General features: G+C 37.6%; 1 long non-coding RNA gene across 2 annotated transcripts in view; it reads left to right on the forward strand.

The window, feature by feature from the left end:
• The window catches only part of LOC110567413 (uncharacterized), a 160,950-nt gene that overhangs the window by 51,294 nt on the left and 92,096 nt on the right, over nucleotides 1-17,560 (forward strand). The window contains exons 4-5 of one of the 2 annotated variants that reach the window (XR_010337201.1): nucleotides 12,157-12,246; nucleotides 15,536-16,015. This is a non-coding gene — a long non-coding RNA (uncharacterized LOC110567413). Of the gene's footprint in view, nucleotides 1-12,156; nucleotides 12,247-15,535; nucleotides 16,016-17,560 lie in introns of those variants that run through there. The other variant, XR_010337202.1, reaches the window with a different exon arrangement.

A 17,560-nucleotide genomic window follows, 5' to 3' on the forward strand; every position in this document is an offset into this window, starting at 1 on the left:
ATGTTCTCACTCATAGGCGGGTGTTGAACAATGAGAACACATGGACACAGGGAGGGGAGCATCACACACTGGGGTCTGTTGGGGGGGCCAAGGGAGGGACAGCGGAGGGGTGGGGAGGTTGGGGAGGGATAACATGGGGAGAAATGCCAAATGTATGTGATGGGGGTATGGAGGCAGCAAACCACATTGCCATGAGTGTACCTATGCAACAATGCTGCATGATCTGCACATGTACCCCAGAACCTAAAGTACAATAAAAAAAAAAGAAAAAAGAAAAATAAAATTAACCACTCCAGTCGGCAAATTTAGTTGGCTATGGAGGACTTCCCAGCTGTTTTGGTGAATGACACCAACATTTATACATTTGTACTACAAATATTTAGAATCATGTACTAAATGTTCACTGTTAAGGGTAATGGGTAATAAAAAGTGGAAAAAGACTGTCTTGAAGATCTTGAGTGTTATTGGTGACAAAGTTCTAATATATGGAAATCATGAGTAACCAGAATCTATGAAGTGCCGTATAATGTATGAAAAAAGAAAGACTTCGTCAGTTGGTATTAGTCAGGGATTCTTCAGCGAGATTGTTGACCTTGAGCTATGTCTTAAAGGAAGAAGAAAATTGAGATTTGTTGAGAATTAGATGCAGGAGAATCACTCTGTTAGTGCAAGGCATTATTGCTGGAATATTGAGTGCCCACTTTATGCCGGACACTGTGCTAGTTGGTAGGGACATGGCTGTGACAAGAACAAAATACATTCCCTATGGAGTATGCAGCCTAGAGGGAAACCAACAGTTAAACAAGGAGTTATTATAAAGTCTGTGCTGTGAGAGCTCAGAAAAGGAGAACTTGCCCAGCAGGAGAGTCTGGGAGTCAAAATCTCCCATGGGAAATGCTATTTTCTCTAATAAATATGAAGAAGTCAAAAGATACACTAACTATGGTCATAGGCACTATAGTTTATACACAATAACTTTTAATCAGGAACCAATTTTAATTTTTCTCTGCCATTCCACCCATTTCTGAGCAAACTTTTCTGTTATCTATTGATAAATACTTAGAATTCAAATTAATTTGAAGATAATCCTGGGGAAAATATTATGATGGTTTATTATTTCCGTCACCTCCTATTTGCTGTCACAACTTGAGGGGAGATGCTACTGGCATCTGGTGGGCAGAGGCCAGGGATGCTGTTAAACATCCTACAATGCACAGGACAGTACCCACAGCAAAGAATTATGTGGGCCAACATGTCAATAGTGCTTCAGTACCCTGATCTAGACATACAAAAACTTGGGCTGAGTTTGGGAATCTGAGCAGTCCATGCTAGCAAAACTTAGAATATGTACATATGAAAGGGAATAATGGGTTAGAAAGGCCATGCTGTAAAGGATTACGGATGTAGGTCAGTGAAGTCTGTACTTAAGCAATGGAGGGGAAAAGGAAGTGAGTGGGAGTGGAAAATTACCTGGATATTGTAGATTGGAAGTCATGAGAGCTTAAACTGGAGATGACGACAATGAAAATGGAGTAAAAAGGATGTATCTACACCAAGGTGTAGACATTCATGCATAAAAGGATGTATATCCTGCCTGCAGGAGGAGAGGGAAGGCCATTCCAAAGGTGATGGCTTTGGCAGTAGTGCTGCTCTTCACGAGAAATAGGCAAGGCAGGAAGAGGAATTTCGGGGAGAAAAATGAATCTGGGTTTTCGTGTGTTATGGTTGAGATACTGGCAGGACCTATAGTTGGGACTGCCTAGCAGGTGAATGCAACTGTGTCAGGTGCTCAGAGCCATGACCAAGCTTAGGGACCATGCTAACATCTTTGTTTTAAGCTAGAGGTCCTAAATTGGCAACCTGCAGGACCCATCTGGACTACAGATGTGTTTTGTTTGGCCTGCATGATATTTAAAAAATCTTTACGATCTGTAACAACATACACATCGAGAGACTGCATATAAAAACCCATCTCTTTTGCTTGTCTTGAAATATCAGAGCATCTGGCAATTCTGGGTTCTTGTTCCTGCATAGCCAAAGCCTGAGATAAGGCTTGACTGCCCACTTTCCATAGGGCAGGATGTCTCCAGGTTGCCGCAATCCCCACCGTGCCCTGTTAAACATCACCTGGCCAGCCCACCTCCCACATTTACTTTACCTGCCTAAAATTTGAGTTTGCAATGCCTGGGGTAGATCATGAATATATCATTTTTAAGTCTTTGAAGGGAGCCATTTTGGAGGGTAGGTCCCTTCACATCCACCCACGGCCACATTTATTCACCTTGTGTCTCCTTCAAGTGTGCCTTAAGCCTTCAGCATCTCTGGTCACCCTCTCAGGCTTTTCTTCTGCTGTTGATATGCACAGGTCTCTTGTCACTTGCAACATCTTTACTTGATTCTGCCCTTCTCGTGAAGGGTCCATCACCTTTGGAATGGCCTTCCCTCTCCTCCTGCAGTCAGGATATACATCCTTTTATGCATGGATGTCTGCATCTTGGTATATATACATCCTTTTCCCTGCATTTTAATTGTCATCATCTTCAGTTTAAGCTCTCATGACTTCCAAGATCCTTTTTCCTTTGACTCATTCACTTTGTTGGATGAGCAAATGATTCCATGTGTAAATAAACCAGCTGCTTACACTTATGTCTTCGGAAGCCCTAGACTCCTCTTTGATCTCTGCAGTATTTTTGATCCCTGGCCTTAGTCTTCACCATTCTATAGGCAACCCCCCCGCAGTGATCATCCAATAGCCAAGTCCATTGGTTTTTTTTTTTATTCTCTCTAAGCACATTGCAAACCCACAGTCTGTGTGCCATTGTTCCTCTGCCCATGGTGCTGAGATACCCACGTGGCTCATTTCCCTGCTTCATTCAGGTCTCTGTATAGATATTAATGCCGGCATGTTCAGGAGGCCTCTCCTGAAGATGCTGTCCAGAAGGCCCCTCTTCCTATGGCAGCTCTTTCTCCTTGCACCCTTTTATTTCCTTCACATTATCTGCCACTATCTGACATCATGTTAAGTAGAACCACATGAGAATGCACGTTTTGTAGGTCAAAACCAGACAAATGTTAGCAGTTTCTTGTGATTTGATTTAACATATTAATTTGCTCTTGTTTATCCTCTCCTCCTTAAAATGTAAGCTCACTGAGGACAGACTCTGGTTTGCTCACTGTTCTATCCTTAGGCCCCAGAACAGTGCCAGGCACATAGTGGATGCTCAGTACATATTTGTCAGACGCAAAGATTTTGAGATGCTCTTCACGATCCTTCTGTAGCAATCACCAATAACCATAATCTCTGATATTCCACTGCTCTTCTGTCATTGTGACTTTTATTTTCTCTCTAATGTCTTCTCCATGCCCATTCTCTGGCTTCTCACATCACTCCTTTCCAAAGGGGCATATTCCAAAATGTTCAGGCTTGGCTGTCTGTTTTGCTATACCATTTCTTGCCTCCTCAGAAAGTCAGTCGTCCTCATATGTTCATCTCTGAGTTAGGTGTAAATGACTTCCACATCTATACCTGCAGCCCTGACTTCAGTCCAGAGTGAGCTGTCAGTATTGGCATCAGTTGTATATTGGACATTCTGTTTTGGGTAGCCCACATCTTCAGAAATACAGTATTCCAAAAATTTACATCTTCCTTTATTTTTGAAAATTTGACTTCATCACCTTGTTGTCCCTATTTCCACACAATTCTGCACTTGGGAAGTTCTTTGTCTCCTGCTTCATCTTCAGGGACCCTCTTCCTTCTGTCACCAGGCCCCCATTGACTTCCTTTGCAATGCTTCTCACATCGGTCCATTTCTTTTCTTTCTCTTGACGAATATCTTGATTAAGGCTAGAGCCTTTTATCTCACTGCTTCGTACCTTTTCCCTCCATCGTGCATATTGAGAACAGATTAACTTTTGCATAATATTTGAATAGGATCATTATTCTACACCAAATATATCTTTAGACCCACCTGCAACTTTGTGAATATTTTGGTCTTTTTCCGGCCTGCTTTTCAAATCCCATTTCCCGCGATGCCTTCTGAACCACTTAGCTCTCCACTCCCATTGGTTTCCTTGCCCTTACTTAAAGATGCAGCACATATTCCTAGTGGCAGCAGCCCTACGTGCCCTGGGAGGTTAGCTTCTTTTCCTTTAGGTAGGCTGTGTGTGCCTCCTCTGCAAACATAGCTGCAAAGAATTACATCTTTGAGCAGCCCTTCCCCACAAGCAGATTTCCATCTCAAGTCTCTCCTACAGAGAAATTCTAGAGCTTCCACTGCATATCCTTGTCTCCATCTTTGCTGACTTTGTTTCCTTCCCCCAGAAACCCCTTTCTGTGAATCAAATCCTTATCGCAGGAGACAGTACAGCAGGGTGGTTCAGAGCATGAGTTACGGAGTCCAGGTAACCAGAGCTTGAGTCTTAACCTTTTACACTCCCTTGCTGGGTTACCAACTAGCAAAATTCAGCTATTTAATTAAGGCAACATTTGTAAAGGGCTTAGCACAGTGCCTGGCATATCTTAAGCATCATTAGCATCAGCATCATCATTCTTCATCATAATTTAAGGCCCACTGTCTACAATAAATCTTTTCCTACAAGGTCAGTCCTCAGATCTCGCCTCCTAATTCCTATTACACTTCTTGTCTGGGCTATTCAGAATACATCCACTTTACATTTCATAATTATATGACAAGGTTGTACGCTCTCAGAGGGCTGGAACCATGTCTTGCCCTTCTGTGGGCCCAATTCTAAGTGCCAAATCTATACCTGGCTTTCCACAAATATCTGTGGGATAAAAAATTATTTGAGACTGTGAATGAAGCACAAAGGTGTATTAAAACAGAGTTCCAGTGCCTTGTCATTTAACCAGAAGGAAAATGTCCTGTGTTTCTGTCTATTGTGCTGTCTTAAAATAGGAATAATAAAATATACCAAGTACATACTAATTTGACAGTCATTCTCAGAAATCTGGGACTTTACACTTTAATTAAGCACTTGTTGTTAAGCATTTGGCCAGAAGATGGTGCAGTGTTCAAGGGATCCTTCTCTCTCGAAGTCAAAACTGATTTTTAAGGAATGAAACTGCAATCCGACCAAGTCTCTAAAGAAATGGGAGAAAGTGATGCCAGTTCAGCTTTGACACCATCCTAGGGCTTAGCAAGTGTCATGCTTTCATGTAGTTTCTTCCTTCGTACTGCCTAGCATAATGAGCTGGAGGACTCTTCTAATTAGCTAAATATTATTGTACATCAGAGTGGGGCCATGCTTCCTGTACATTCTTATTTGGGTTTTGCCAGCCAAGGGAAGAAAGCTGTTAGAGGCAGGAGCAGATGTAAGGAAGGCACAAAACATGCCAAGAAGTCATGGCGCGTCTTTGCTATTGGATGAGTCATTTTACTTCACATGTTTTTATTCTGATATTAGTAGGATATATACTACTTTTCAAGTCAATGTATCTTACTGGAAAAATCTTTTGTGTGTGGTGTGTGTACGCATGGTGTGTGTACAGTGTGCATGTCAGAGTTTTCTCTACCCCTGAAAAAGTCATATAAATAGGATTTTATTGCTGAAATATCCAACATAAAGTGCAGACTGACATAACCTTCTCATTATTATTATCCTTAATGCAATGTAATGTACTGAGCCAGAAAAATAATATTGCAGTTTGCTCTCAGATGTGCTGTTTATATTGGTTGGAAGCTAATTTTAAAAAGAAGACTCAAAGTTGGTGCTGATCAGCCATCTCTTATCAAGTTTGTGTATCATGCATTTGCTCCATTTTTTTTTTTTTTTTTTTTTTTTTGCCATGTAAAGTCTTCTGAAAATTGAAAACTAATTTATTATCATGTAGTTATTAGCACAATCACAAAAGAGGTCACTGGTCTTTCCTTTAATTTCTGTCACAGGCTGCAGGCCGTATTATGCTAAATCAAGGATACGGGGAGATAATTAACATAGCAACTCTGGCAAGTTTAATAGGTGAGTGATGAACATTTAAAGTTTGGCTTCAAAATCCGTGTCTTAATTACCACCCGCCTGCCGGCAGTGACGAGGATGGAGCTCTAGCACACCTATTACAGATACTCTTTGGGCAGAAGTTTTCATGAGTTGTTTGTAAAACTATTATTAGATTGAAAGATTTCAAGGCAAGAAAGAAAGAAAAGGGTTTTGTGTTTTGTTTCTTTAGAAAAAAAAACGTGAGACATCTTAAGCCATTTCAATGTGTGGCTCTTCCAGAAGCATCCACTCTACTGCAAGAGTTCTCTCTGGGGGGCTGTTGTCCTCCGGGGGACATATGGTACCGTCTAGAGACATTTTTGGTTGTCACATCTGGGGGAGGATGCTATTCGCATCTCGTGGGTAGAAGCCAGGGATCCTGCAAAACCTCCTATAATGCACAGCACAGCCACCCCTTCAACACCCACACAATAAAGAATTGGCCCCAAATGTTAATAGCACCAAGGTGCAGAAACCCTGCTCCAGAACCGTCCACTCCATCCCTTGTTATTTTTCGCCTCTGGTTGCCAACAGGTGTCACCGCAGGCCCATTTCTATCTGCAGCGTTATCAAAGAGAGTCCATAAACTCTTGTAACATATGGAACGAAATCCCAACTGCAAAGCTTTTGTGGAAGGCAGTTACATGCTGGTGAGCTGAGGCCTATGTAACCAAAATTGATCAATTACACAAATTAAGCATAGCCCTTAAGGAATTTATTTTATTGGTCTGGACATCTGTTGCAGTATTGTCCAAATCCAAAACTCAAATGGTGCCTCGGGTTGCCAAGTTAGGCAAGAAAATCTAGTAGCTATAAAAGTACAACTGAAAACCCTATATTAATATCACGTCCATCTGCTGAATGTTACATAAATATGCAGACTTTTTATTTTCCTTGGGAATAACATTTATTTTTACAGTGCCCAGTTTGACATTCTTATGACATTCTGTTCAGTTTATTACATTGTAACTTTAAATGTTTCTTCAAAAATGCATTTATAATGTTGTTGTTAATCTTTTTTCAAGGGTCTGTACCACCTGTTTAACTTATAGTTAAATAGAGAAGTCCTTTTTCTTATAGGAAGAATGGGAAATCTTTGGACAAAGAGGCTCAGAAAAGATTTTGAGTAACACTTGTGTAGTGTAAAGGGAAATTATATAACAGCCATGAATGCTAATATTCCATCCTGCTCTTTTACAAGTTGAAATGTAATCTCCATTTTAAACTAAATTAGCATCATTTCCAAACAGAGTATCATATTTATATCAGATTTATACAACCACATCAGATTACTATTAACATGTAAAATAGTCTCTTTTATGCTGCGGGTAAAAAATAGATTGAAGAGAATGATTTGATTTCCACTTTAATGTCAGGGATTTAAATTAATCTGAGTGGACATGTTTAGGTTGAGAGTTGCTCCAACATTGAAGAAACAGCAGGTAGGGGCGGCTTTACCTTAAGAACCTGTTGTGATCCTGGCACTAAGAAAACCTTGCAGTTATAAAAGTACATCTGAAAATCATGATGTTCCTATCATGTCCATCTGCCGAATGTTAAATAAATATGTTGGTTGGTTATTTAAATATGTTCAGTGGCTAAGCCAACTGGAAAATTATAGGATATGTGTAGGAAAACTTAGAGGACATTTTTCTTCATGTTTTTCCCCCTTCATTCTCAGTCTATATATTCAGGAAAACACTTTTTAGCAGTCAATTATTGAATGAATTCTAGTCTAATAATAAGAGCATCTAGAAGGGTCAGGGAAACTTAAAAAGCAAAACCCAAACTCAACAAACAAACAAACAAAAACACTAGTGCAAACAAAACTTGGCACAGGCGTTGGGGAGATTTCCTTACGGTGCTCTCTATTTTAAAAGAAGAAAAAGATAGATAGCATTTTATCAGATTTATTTTAAAAGAGTATTTTTAACTGCAAAGGTGGTCCATATTTACTATGCGACATTTAAGATATATGAATCTAAAAGTGTATTCAAAATTTTTCATTTTTAATTTTTAAGTGAAAATATATTAACCCATAATTAGAAGGGTGTGAGATTCAAGAAAAGGGTAACAAAAGGTATTGGTTTTTTCCTTACTAGAAAGTCATGATTCACTGACTCTCATTTGTACCAGAATTCTTATATCGCCCCACACTTGGAACTAAAGAAGAGAGGGTTGTCTGGATAAAACCCAAATATATTCACTTTTAGGGAAACACATTTCCAATGTAAAAGAAGATAAACTTTCAGGGAAACGGGGAAGATGTCTGAGAATCTGAATTGGCCATGAAGATAAAAGGAGCCAGTTTCTTGCCATTTATGCATTGGTGGACTAATCCTGTTTTAAATAAGATGAGATACTTCTTTTACAGCTGTGCTTGTACTGGAAAAGGAGGTGCATAACTCCTCCAAGGTTACCTGCAAAGAATTTTTGTGCCAGAGGTTGCCTTATAGAAATGTGGGCTGAATAACTCATTGAGGAAGGGTGACATAAAGGAGCATCTACCATATACATGGGAGATCTGATTTTTTTTTTTCTCCTGCTTTTGTTGCTGTCATTTCCAAATCAAATAAGTTACTCCATTTTTATGGAGTGTGATAACCAAAATGGAACTTCTTTCACAAAACAATTTGTGGTGTTGGGGGTAGAGTCTATAAAAAAGTATTTATATCTCTGAATTCAGCACTATATAAATATCTAGGAGGCCTTGTGATTTATATTTATGCACCCAGTTAAGTAGATGGATGGTTGAGAAGAGAAGGTAACTTGCTTTTGGAGAGATAGACCCTAACTGACCAAACTAAGAATAACTCTTTTGATTCCCAATAGTCTTAAAACCAACAGGCATTTTCTTTTCCTGTTATAGAACCGCTGCATTTATTGAAGTCATAAGCCCATAGTCTATCTTTAGACTCCTGATGTAATTTCTGAATCACCAACCATTTCTGAGACCACAAGATATTTAAAAATAAGATAAGAAATATTGACTGAGACTCCCTGAAGCCTGCAAGGGAAACGAAGATACCGCGGCAGAGGTTTACAGTGGAATTTCTCTCCTGTAGTTCGTGCACATTGAAAATGACATGATCTATCCCAAGGAGTAACTTAAGACCTGATCCACTTAAATAGCTCCAAGTGATTTATCATAAATGTGCTTATTTGGAAGGTTTAGCAGTAACCACTTATGGGAGGTGGTGGGGTTAACTACCGAAATTGTACATAACTTGGATCCTGTGTATGGCAATTAATCAAGAAATTATATTCTTTGACTTTCTAACAACCCACACAGAGTGCTACATCTGTGGCATGTTTAAAGAGAGAGAGGGATGAAATATTTCTTCTAATAAAATGCTAATGGTTTTGTTTTGGAGAAAAAATATTGAATTATTGTGGTGTTAGATTTATCTGTATGAGGATTTGTTGAGTCACAGTCAGTAAGTACTTCTGACAGAAAACCAACTACGTCCTGAATACAATATCCTAGTCTTCTAAATGACTTCAGGATTATGGAGAGGCCCCTTTATAATGCTGAAGAAAGAGCACAGGAATAAATGGTGTGATAGAGAACTGTAGCAGTCGAAGTCATTACTGTGAGCATTTGTTGAATGTTCGAGAGTATTTATTTAACCCAAAGCACATTGGAATATGTTAATCAAGACAGGTGAGGCTCCCATTGCTTTCTGGTTTCTTTCATGGGCATAACTTGCACCCACTTAGGTGCTCTAGTCTTTACGTTTTCAAGATTTGGGGGAGGGGTGACTACTGTGGTTAGGAACCCAGAACTCACTCCCCTGGAGGGTTCCTTTTATAAATTCAATATCTGAAAACCTAAAAGCACTATCATCTAAAAAGGAAAATTTGGGGCAACAAAAGTGTCAAATGTATAACGTCATTTTCATTCCTATGATCCTTTGTGATGTGGTTCAAATGTCTTAATTTAATATTTCACTTTTCAATCATTAGCTTTTTAAAAATGACAATTTCACGAACTCTTACGGAGCACCTACTTTGTGCCTACACTGGCCAAGAGACAGAAAGATGGAATAATACCTGACTTCTACCTCTTAAGATCTCATAGTGCAGCAAAACAGAGGTGTAACAAATATTTATAATGTGAAAAGACTCATGAAACAGTCCAGTGCTGGTCACTTACCATAGTAGAGACACTGCATCAATTATTCTCTTTTACAGACAGGGGAACTGAACTTGTCGAGAGGTTAGATCCCACGGTTAACAAGAGGAGGGACCAGCATTTACCGGAAGCCCTGTGTGGGTCTGGATACTCACATAGTGCTTGCCAGATGCCAGGCATTGTGTTTAGGGCTTTACACTCATGACTTCACTCAGTTCTCATGACAGCCCTATGTAGGGGATACTATAATTATCACCATTTCACAGATGAGCAAACTGAGCTCTGAGAAAGAGCAACTTGACCAAGGTCATGCAGGTAATGTCAGAGCAGCAATTTGAATTCAGGCTCTTGACAACTAAGCTTTACTGCTGTGAGACATGGAGACATTTCTGCTTGGAGCTGTGGGAAGGTACAGAGATTAGGGCAAAGAAATTATAAGAAGATTAGAAATATGGTCTTGATAAGGACTTTGAAGATAATGCCCATGTCAGACTTCCTTCTGATCTGAGTCAATTGAAGGATGTATTTTTGAGCCTTTCAGAAATGTCTCTAAAAGTTATAGATCTGAATTTTAGTGAGAATCTATTCCATTCCTCACAGTGCGAAAGTCCAACACAATGTCTGGGAATTCAGACTTATAAAAATCATATAGAGGTAATTCTTTTTAAAAAAATCTTTTATTTTGAAGTAATTGTAGGCTCATAAGAGGTTGTAAAAATAAGAGTGTTACAGTATGCCCTTCACCCAGCTTCCTCCAATGTTAACATTTTATATAACCATAGTACATATCAAAAGTGGGAAATTGACTGACAAAATACTATTCACTAGACCACAGATCATATGGGGATTTCATTAGTTTTTAGATGTACTCTATTGTTTTGTATAGGTCTTTTCAATTTTACCACATGTATAGATTTGTGTAACCACCAAGGAGTAATTTGTTTTAAGCTGGCATAAAGAAAAAATAAAATAAACTGTTTTGAACAATCTATCATTTTGTTGTATGGCATTGTTATGTTTAGGGGCTGCTTTGCCAAATATTGTATTCTTTTAAAATAATTTATGTTTTAATGGAATACTACCATGATGTAAGAATGATTATTCACAGTAAAAAAAAAAAAAAAAAAAAAAGCCTACTATAAAAAAAAAGATTCCCCTTAGGGGATATAAATTGATTTCCATTAAGAAAAATAAGGTTTCCATATATTTATTACTTAAAGCTTACTTGTTAGATTTAATTTTTGGACATTTACAGATGGCAGTGATAGGCTCTTTGGTTTTTCTGTGTATTTCTGCATATTTCGAATGAGTATGAGCAATACTGTATTGAGTTGTATATTGAAAGACATCATCTTCTATTAACATGGGAAACTGTCTATTGCCATTCAGAGCTTTTTATTTTGTAGCTCCTGTTTCGGAGAAGGATATGGAGGTAAAAACCCAAATTTTCAATCTGTTCCCAAAAGCCTCAGACGTCTGAGCTTAAAAAGGGGTTAAATTTTAATGAAAACATATTCTCTAGTCAATGTGCTTTAAATTATAATTTTAAAAGCCAATCATTTTCTTTTTTGACTGACATGTGGCATTTTGGAGAAATTTTTAAATATTTAAAGTCTGTAAGAAATGAATTTGGGGGCTTGTTGGTATCATATTTAGAACAGGGGAAAAAAGGGACAGCTCATAGTGAAGGGGTTGAATTAAAATCATTTGTAATTATGCATCACAAAGAGGTACAATCACAGTGCATCCATTTATACGTGCATCTGTGCATCTGCCTCTGACCCCAGCTTTCTGGTTTCTGTCTCCTTTCTTTACAAAATCTTCAGTTATGCGTAGATGCACACATTAGAGAGGAAATTGGGGCTAATGATTTAGGAATGTGCTAATTAATTCTCATTATGTCCTATGAACTGAGAGAATAGTGAAAGGTTGTCTGCATATGCATATACACTATGTGTATTTTTCCACAGTGTTTTCTTCTGGAGGAAAGTTATGCTGTTTTTTTTTTTTTTTTTCCTTTTTAGGTTCTTAAACACAGTGACAGCTAGCAGAGTCTAAAGTGCTGACATTATGACTTAGAGATGTGATAAAGAGAAACATCTACTGCAATTTCTGTGAGTAAATGTGGTGCCGGCATTGAGAGAACATACGTAATCAGATACCTGTTCTCCCTGAGTTTCTTAATTTAAGCCTCGAAATTCCTAATTAGCAGTTAGATTGCATCCATTGTTATTTTGTCTTTGGTTATCAATGATGATCAACCTTTGCTAAACAAAGATATGTCATCATGCTGGGGACACTCACGGATTTTTTTTTTAAAGGTTTTAACATTTGATAATAGGTTTTCCAATAGCTTGAAGGGTAGCTTTTAACATTTCTTTTCCAGCTGAAGTATTTCCTGAGTTCTGTCCAAGCCCTCTGTAGTTAAAGAAAAGGCTTTTTGACACTGAATAGACAATGTTGTGGCTTTTTTTTCCTTCTTAAGACAAATGTGTAGGCATTTAGACCGCAACGTTGTACTCTCGTAATTGAGACACCTAGCAGAAATGGCAATTATAGGGTGACTCGTGTCAAAAATATTCAGAACAAATTACATTTTACCGATTTTTAAAAACTTTCAAAGGTATTCTCCTCTCTTTCTCCTCCCTCTCTTTCTACCTCCCTCCCACCCGTTCGTTTTTTCTTTTAAATATTAAGTAAACTATTTGATTTTTACGTTTCATCAAAGTTGTTCCAGGTTTTTTCCGGGTTTACTAAAACTCCAGATGGACTACTCAGATCAAAACAATTAGTGAAGCCTAAGGTGTCCCTAATTCCTGAAATGAAAACAGAATGGATGCTCAGGGTGTTCTGTTTTGCTCTGACTACCCGCTTGGCTGCTCGCTCAGAATATCCTTGCTCTCAACTTAGTTCCAGTTCTGTTTATTTTGTCCTGAGCTCAGTGAACTTTCCAAAGCCCTACTCTTCAAACAACACTTTTTTCCCCCGCCCCGTGAGCTGGAGTTTATTTTGTGCTCTCCCTTCATTCTATGGGTTGTGAATAATTTTAACACAAAGAAAAAAATCTCCTCCTGACCACGAAGAGAAGGGGGAATTTTAAAATAAAGATAAAAATTGCTATTTTAGCCCCAAAAGCAAAGGGCTTGGCAAAGAAGAAGAATGGGGGAAAAAATAGAACAGTAAAGGAAAAAAAAAACAGAAAAAAATTTTTTTATGAGAGTGACAGTACAAAACAGGTGTTTGTTTGATGAAGCTTATGCAAAACAAACAAATGACAAACTTAGCATTTAAGGGCCGAATACATGGTCCACATTTAAACTGCTTAGGTAATTTTTATTTATGAAATAAATATGCAGTTTTACAAATTTGAACATGAAGCAAATGTTTACATATTGAAACTTACGATTTCTTGATTAACAGTATGAAGTGAGGCAATGGTCTTATTGAAAGCCATTTTTAATTGGGCTCATTGTAAATGTTTTGGTTAAAATAAAAGATAAAAGTGAGCTTTGACCTCTGTGGAATATTGAGGCTGGTGAAATTTCTGGTTCTAGCTTTATCCTCAAATTGTCTTGCAGAGAATTATATTTCACAAAGTTAAAAGAAGGCAGAAGAATGCTACTCTTTCTTTTAGGTTTTTCTAGCGTCCAATCAGAGATGGGTGAATAACAAGGACAGTACCATGGGACTCTAGGGCCCTTACTTAGGAGGCCCATACTAATGGCAATAGCAAAACGGCACTACGTAGACATAAAAAAATTTGTGATTGCAAATGTGCAGGTAGAGTATAACACAATTATTCTATCCTTTTAGTCTTAGGTGTTGGCACATTTTTTTTGAGCCCATGTATAGAACAGGACAACATGAAAAGTGAAATATTCAAGCCATGGAGAAAAAGAAAATATGCTGTTGTATTTTATTTATGGAATGCCCACTCTGTGCTGGTTCTCTATTGGTCCTAGAGAAGTATAACTGTGATCAAGACAGACATAATTCCTGCCCCCATGGAGCTTACAATCTATTGCAGAGCTAGACCAGGGCAAAGGGTGTGAAGTGTGAAGAATAAGAAGTAGAGAGTGTTCTAGGAGTTCCCAGAAAACTAAGGCTATTGGTTTAGTTGGTTTTTCCCCCTCTTTTCTTCTTCCCTCTCTTTTCCTCTTCACCCTCTCTTTTCCTTCTCTTTTCTTTCTCTCTCTTTCCCCTTTCTCTCTCTCTCTTCCTCTTGATCTTTATTTTCCAAACAGAATTCATCCAAACTAATTTTTATAAAGAGAAACAGTCTAACATTATTTAGAAAGAGCAGCATATTATAGTGGTTACAGCCATAGGCTTGGAAGAGTGTGACCTGGATTGAAATCCTGGCTCTGCCATTAACTAGCCTACATTCTTGGTCAAAAGATATTATCTCAGTTTCTTCTTTTATTAAAAATAGGCTAGAAATATGTACTTTTAGGAATTTATAGGAATTTTAGATGAGACCTCGTAAGTAAAGTCCCTGGCTTCCTTCCTGGCAGGTAGTGATCATGCTAAAATCATTAGCTACTACCATATTATTACTATTAGTATTATTATTTTCCTTTTTATTTTGTAGAAGCAATGTCTGTATTATACAACAGCTAAAAAATAGTGAATGATGATATCCATCAATTGAAATAATTTTCTCTAAAAACAGTGACTAGCTTAGGTATTATGTAATTCTTATGTTTTATTTTGTTTTGCCTTTTCACAAAAGTTGTTGTTTTTAAAAATTAAATATAAAAACTATTTTCAATAAATAAATTTTTAGATAAGATACTAAAGCCACATTATTTACAATTGTGCTGTCTTTTCCTCTGAACATTTTTAGAATTAAATCTTGAGCCAAATTTCAATGAGCCTCTTTAGGTGGCAGGAAATTTACTAATATTTACTTTGATTCAAGAATGAAACATATTTCTCAATGCACTCATATAGAGTAATGTGATAGATTTTTGTGTGTGACTTGTGAAATCAGTCATACTGTATTATAGACAAACCCTGTGTATGTGTGAAAATGTGTTTACGTAATTTGATCTCACTAAAGGTGAACCTCAAACATTAAAATTGTTATAAATTTGTCCTCAATCGGGACATTTAAGAATCAGTCTTCATGAACACTTTTAGATTCTAGAAGTGCTCACACTACGTCCCCATGTACAAAAGGTAAAGGTGACATAATCGTATGTAAAATTTAGATATCCTTCTCTCTGTTTGTGCATAGTGTGCATGTCCACCATTTCCAGTGCCAGCCTAGGCTTTAGCATCATTGAACATCTCTCTTGCAAGAATGGTCCATTTACGCTCATGCCTTCTGTTTTGCTTGTGGGGTCTGATCAGCCTGAAATGCCTTTCCCTGTCGGGACGAAATCTTACTTATCTTTTAAGGTCTGGTTCCAGTGTCAACTATTGTGTGGTTCATCTCCCAATCCCCCTGGGTGCAATAAACTGGTCCCTTCTTTGTACTCAATAGTTCTTTGTTCTTTCCTGGTACATGGCAGCTGTTTGAGCATCTTTTCACCCCTCCACACCAGAAACTCCTCAGTGGTGACATCTATGCCCTATTCACCTTTCCAGAAAACCTGATTCCTGTCCTCAAGGAGTTTCCAGTCTGAGCAAGGAAGCAGACACATAAACATGGAATTATGTTGCAATTATGTTTGGAAAGTGATGTAAAACAATTGTCTAAATTACTGTACGTAGATGAGCACTAATTTACTAAAGAAACTTGCTTTTCTCATATAAGGACTGAGCAGTCCGTATGTAGGTGTAGTCTTTTTCTTAAAATAGCAATGTTTTCCCAGTCTTCATATCAATATTTATGTTGTTGCTCATGCTCTGTTAAAATAAAACAAAATCTTCAAATGACATTGTATATCTAATGTTAGTGATGGGAATTTAGGAGTCTGTTGAAATTGTGACACATAGCAGGACTGATGCTTCGTACTCCAAACCAAATAAAGTTTCACTGAACCTTAGCTGTAAGCTAAGACTTTAAGTGCCATTTATTTGTTGAGTTTTGTCACTCTAAATTGCTCAGCTTGGCACAAGACTTTTTAAAGAAATTATAGTTTAATTGGTTTGTGGTTTATTTTCTATTATATTAAAATGACCTGCTTATATTAAAATGACATGTCTTTCAAAACCTACTAGTGCTTTAAAACCTTGTAGTGATAAAAGATTTCCAAATGTTATTTTCAAAAGCAAGGAAAAGGATTTCAGACAAATGCATAGCTCATAGCTCAGTATAGTGGATTATGTTGAGCTCCTGGATGTAGCTATAAAATCATCTTCTCTTTCATATATGCCTAGAGTTTAGGGCTTTTGGAAAATGTTTTCTATTACTGCTATTTTTTGGTACCTTTTTTTTTTTTTATATTCACTCTGAGGTAGTCCTATTACAGCAGGCTCATAACACCATAACCTTTATCCATATATAGCCAGGCAAAGCTTTCTGCTGTTAAGTAGAACTTATGAATACTTTAGAGAAGGAAAGCATTGCTATTCTTGAGCAAATTCGGAGAGTTTAGAAACATTATTTTGAAATGTGCTTCCTTAAAGTCAGAAGAACTTAATTAAGTTCCCAGGGTTAATTGTTTCTGAAGTGTTAACATGTCATTTGTCTATTCAAACTCCAAAGCAAATCTAATACGGGATTTAATAACCTGTTTATGTGAATAGAAATTTAGGGTGGGGGTGGCGTGGGAGAAGAGGGAAAAGCTAATAGGCTTTTACCTAGTTAGTGGGTTTAAGGAAGAATTCTTTCTGTCTTCATTTGAAACAAAAGCTAAATCCTATGTTCAAAACTCCTATTTGGGAGTATAAATTGGGATGACAAGGAAGTTTTGGAACAAAACAGTATTTTTACACTTTGTTCATTTCATATTTATCACTAGCTTGTTTGCTAATTTTCATTTGCAAGAGGCAATTCTTCCAGCTAACTGGGTGCCTCAATGGGCCACTGATTTCTTTGAAGTGACAGTCTGTAAATATGCATAAAAAAGGGATGCAATTAGCGTGTGAGTAGTTCAGTGCAGCCTGATTCCATTGGCAAGTTTACCCACAGTGTTGATAAGCTACATTATCTAGAAAATTGGCCGCTGAAAAACAGCACCTCTGATTGCCAGCAAAGGTTCCAGATAACAGGGTGCTGAAGAGAAATATAATTGAGGTTGAATATATTAACCAAGGTGTCACATGCTCCTTAGAAGCTCTAATTTATCAGCATGTTGGAATTTTTATTAACATTTGGAATGCGTTTCTACCACACTAATGAAGTGGAATTGGCAGTTCAGGTTTTAGTTATTGTCATTTCTGAGAAGTTAAATGTAATTTCTCGTTAGACACAGTTATGTAAATATATTTGTTCAGGGGCTGAAAAAAATTATACATTTTACAAAATACAAATATGTT

This window comes from Aotus nancymaae, unplaced genomic scaffold (genome assembly GCF_030222135.1).
Source record: "Aotus nancymaae isolate 86718 unplaced genomic scaffold, 86718_ANA_hifiasm-v0.15.2.pri h1tg000046l, whole genome shotgun sequence".
In the NCBI taxonomy this organism is placed as follows: domain Eukaryota; kingdom Metazoa; phylum Chordata; class Mammalia; order Primates; family Aotidae; genus Aotus; species Aotus nancymaae.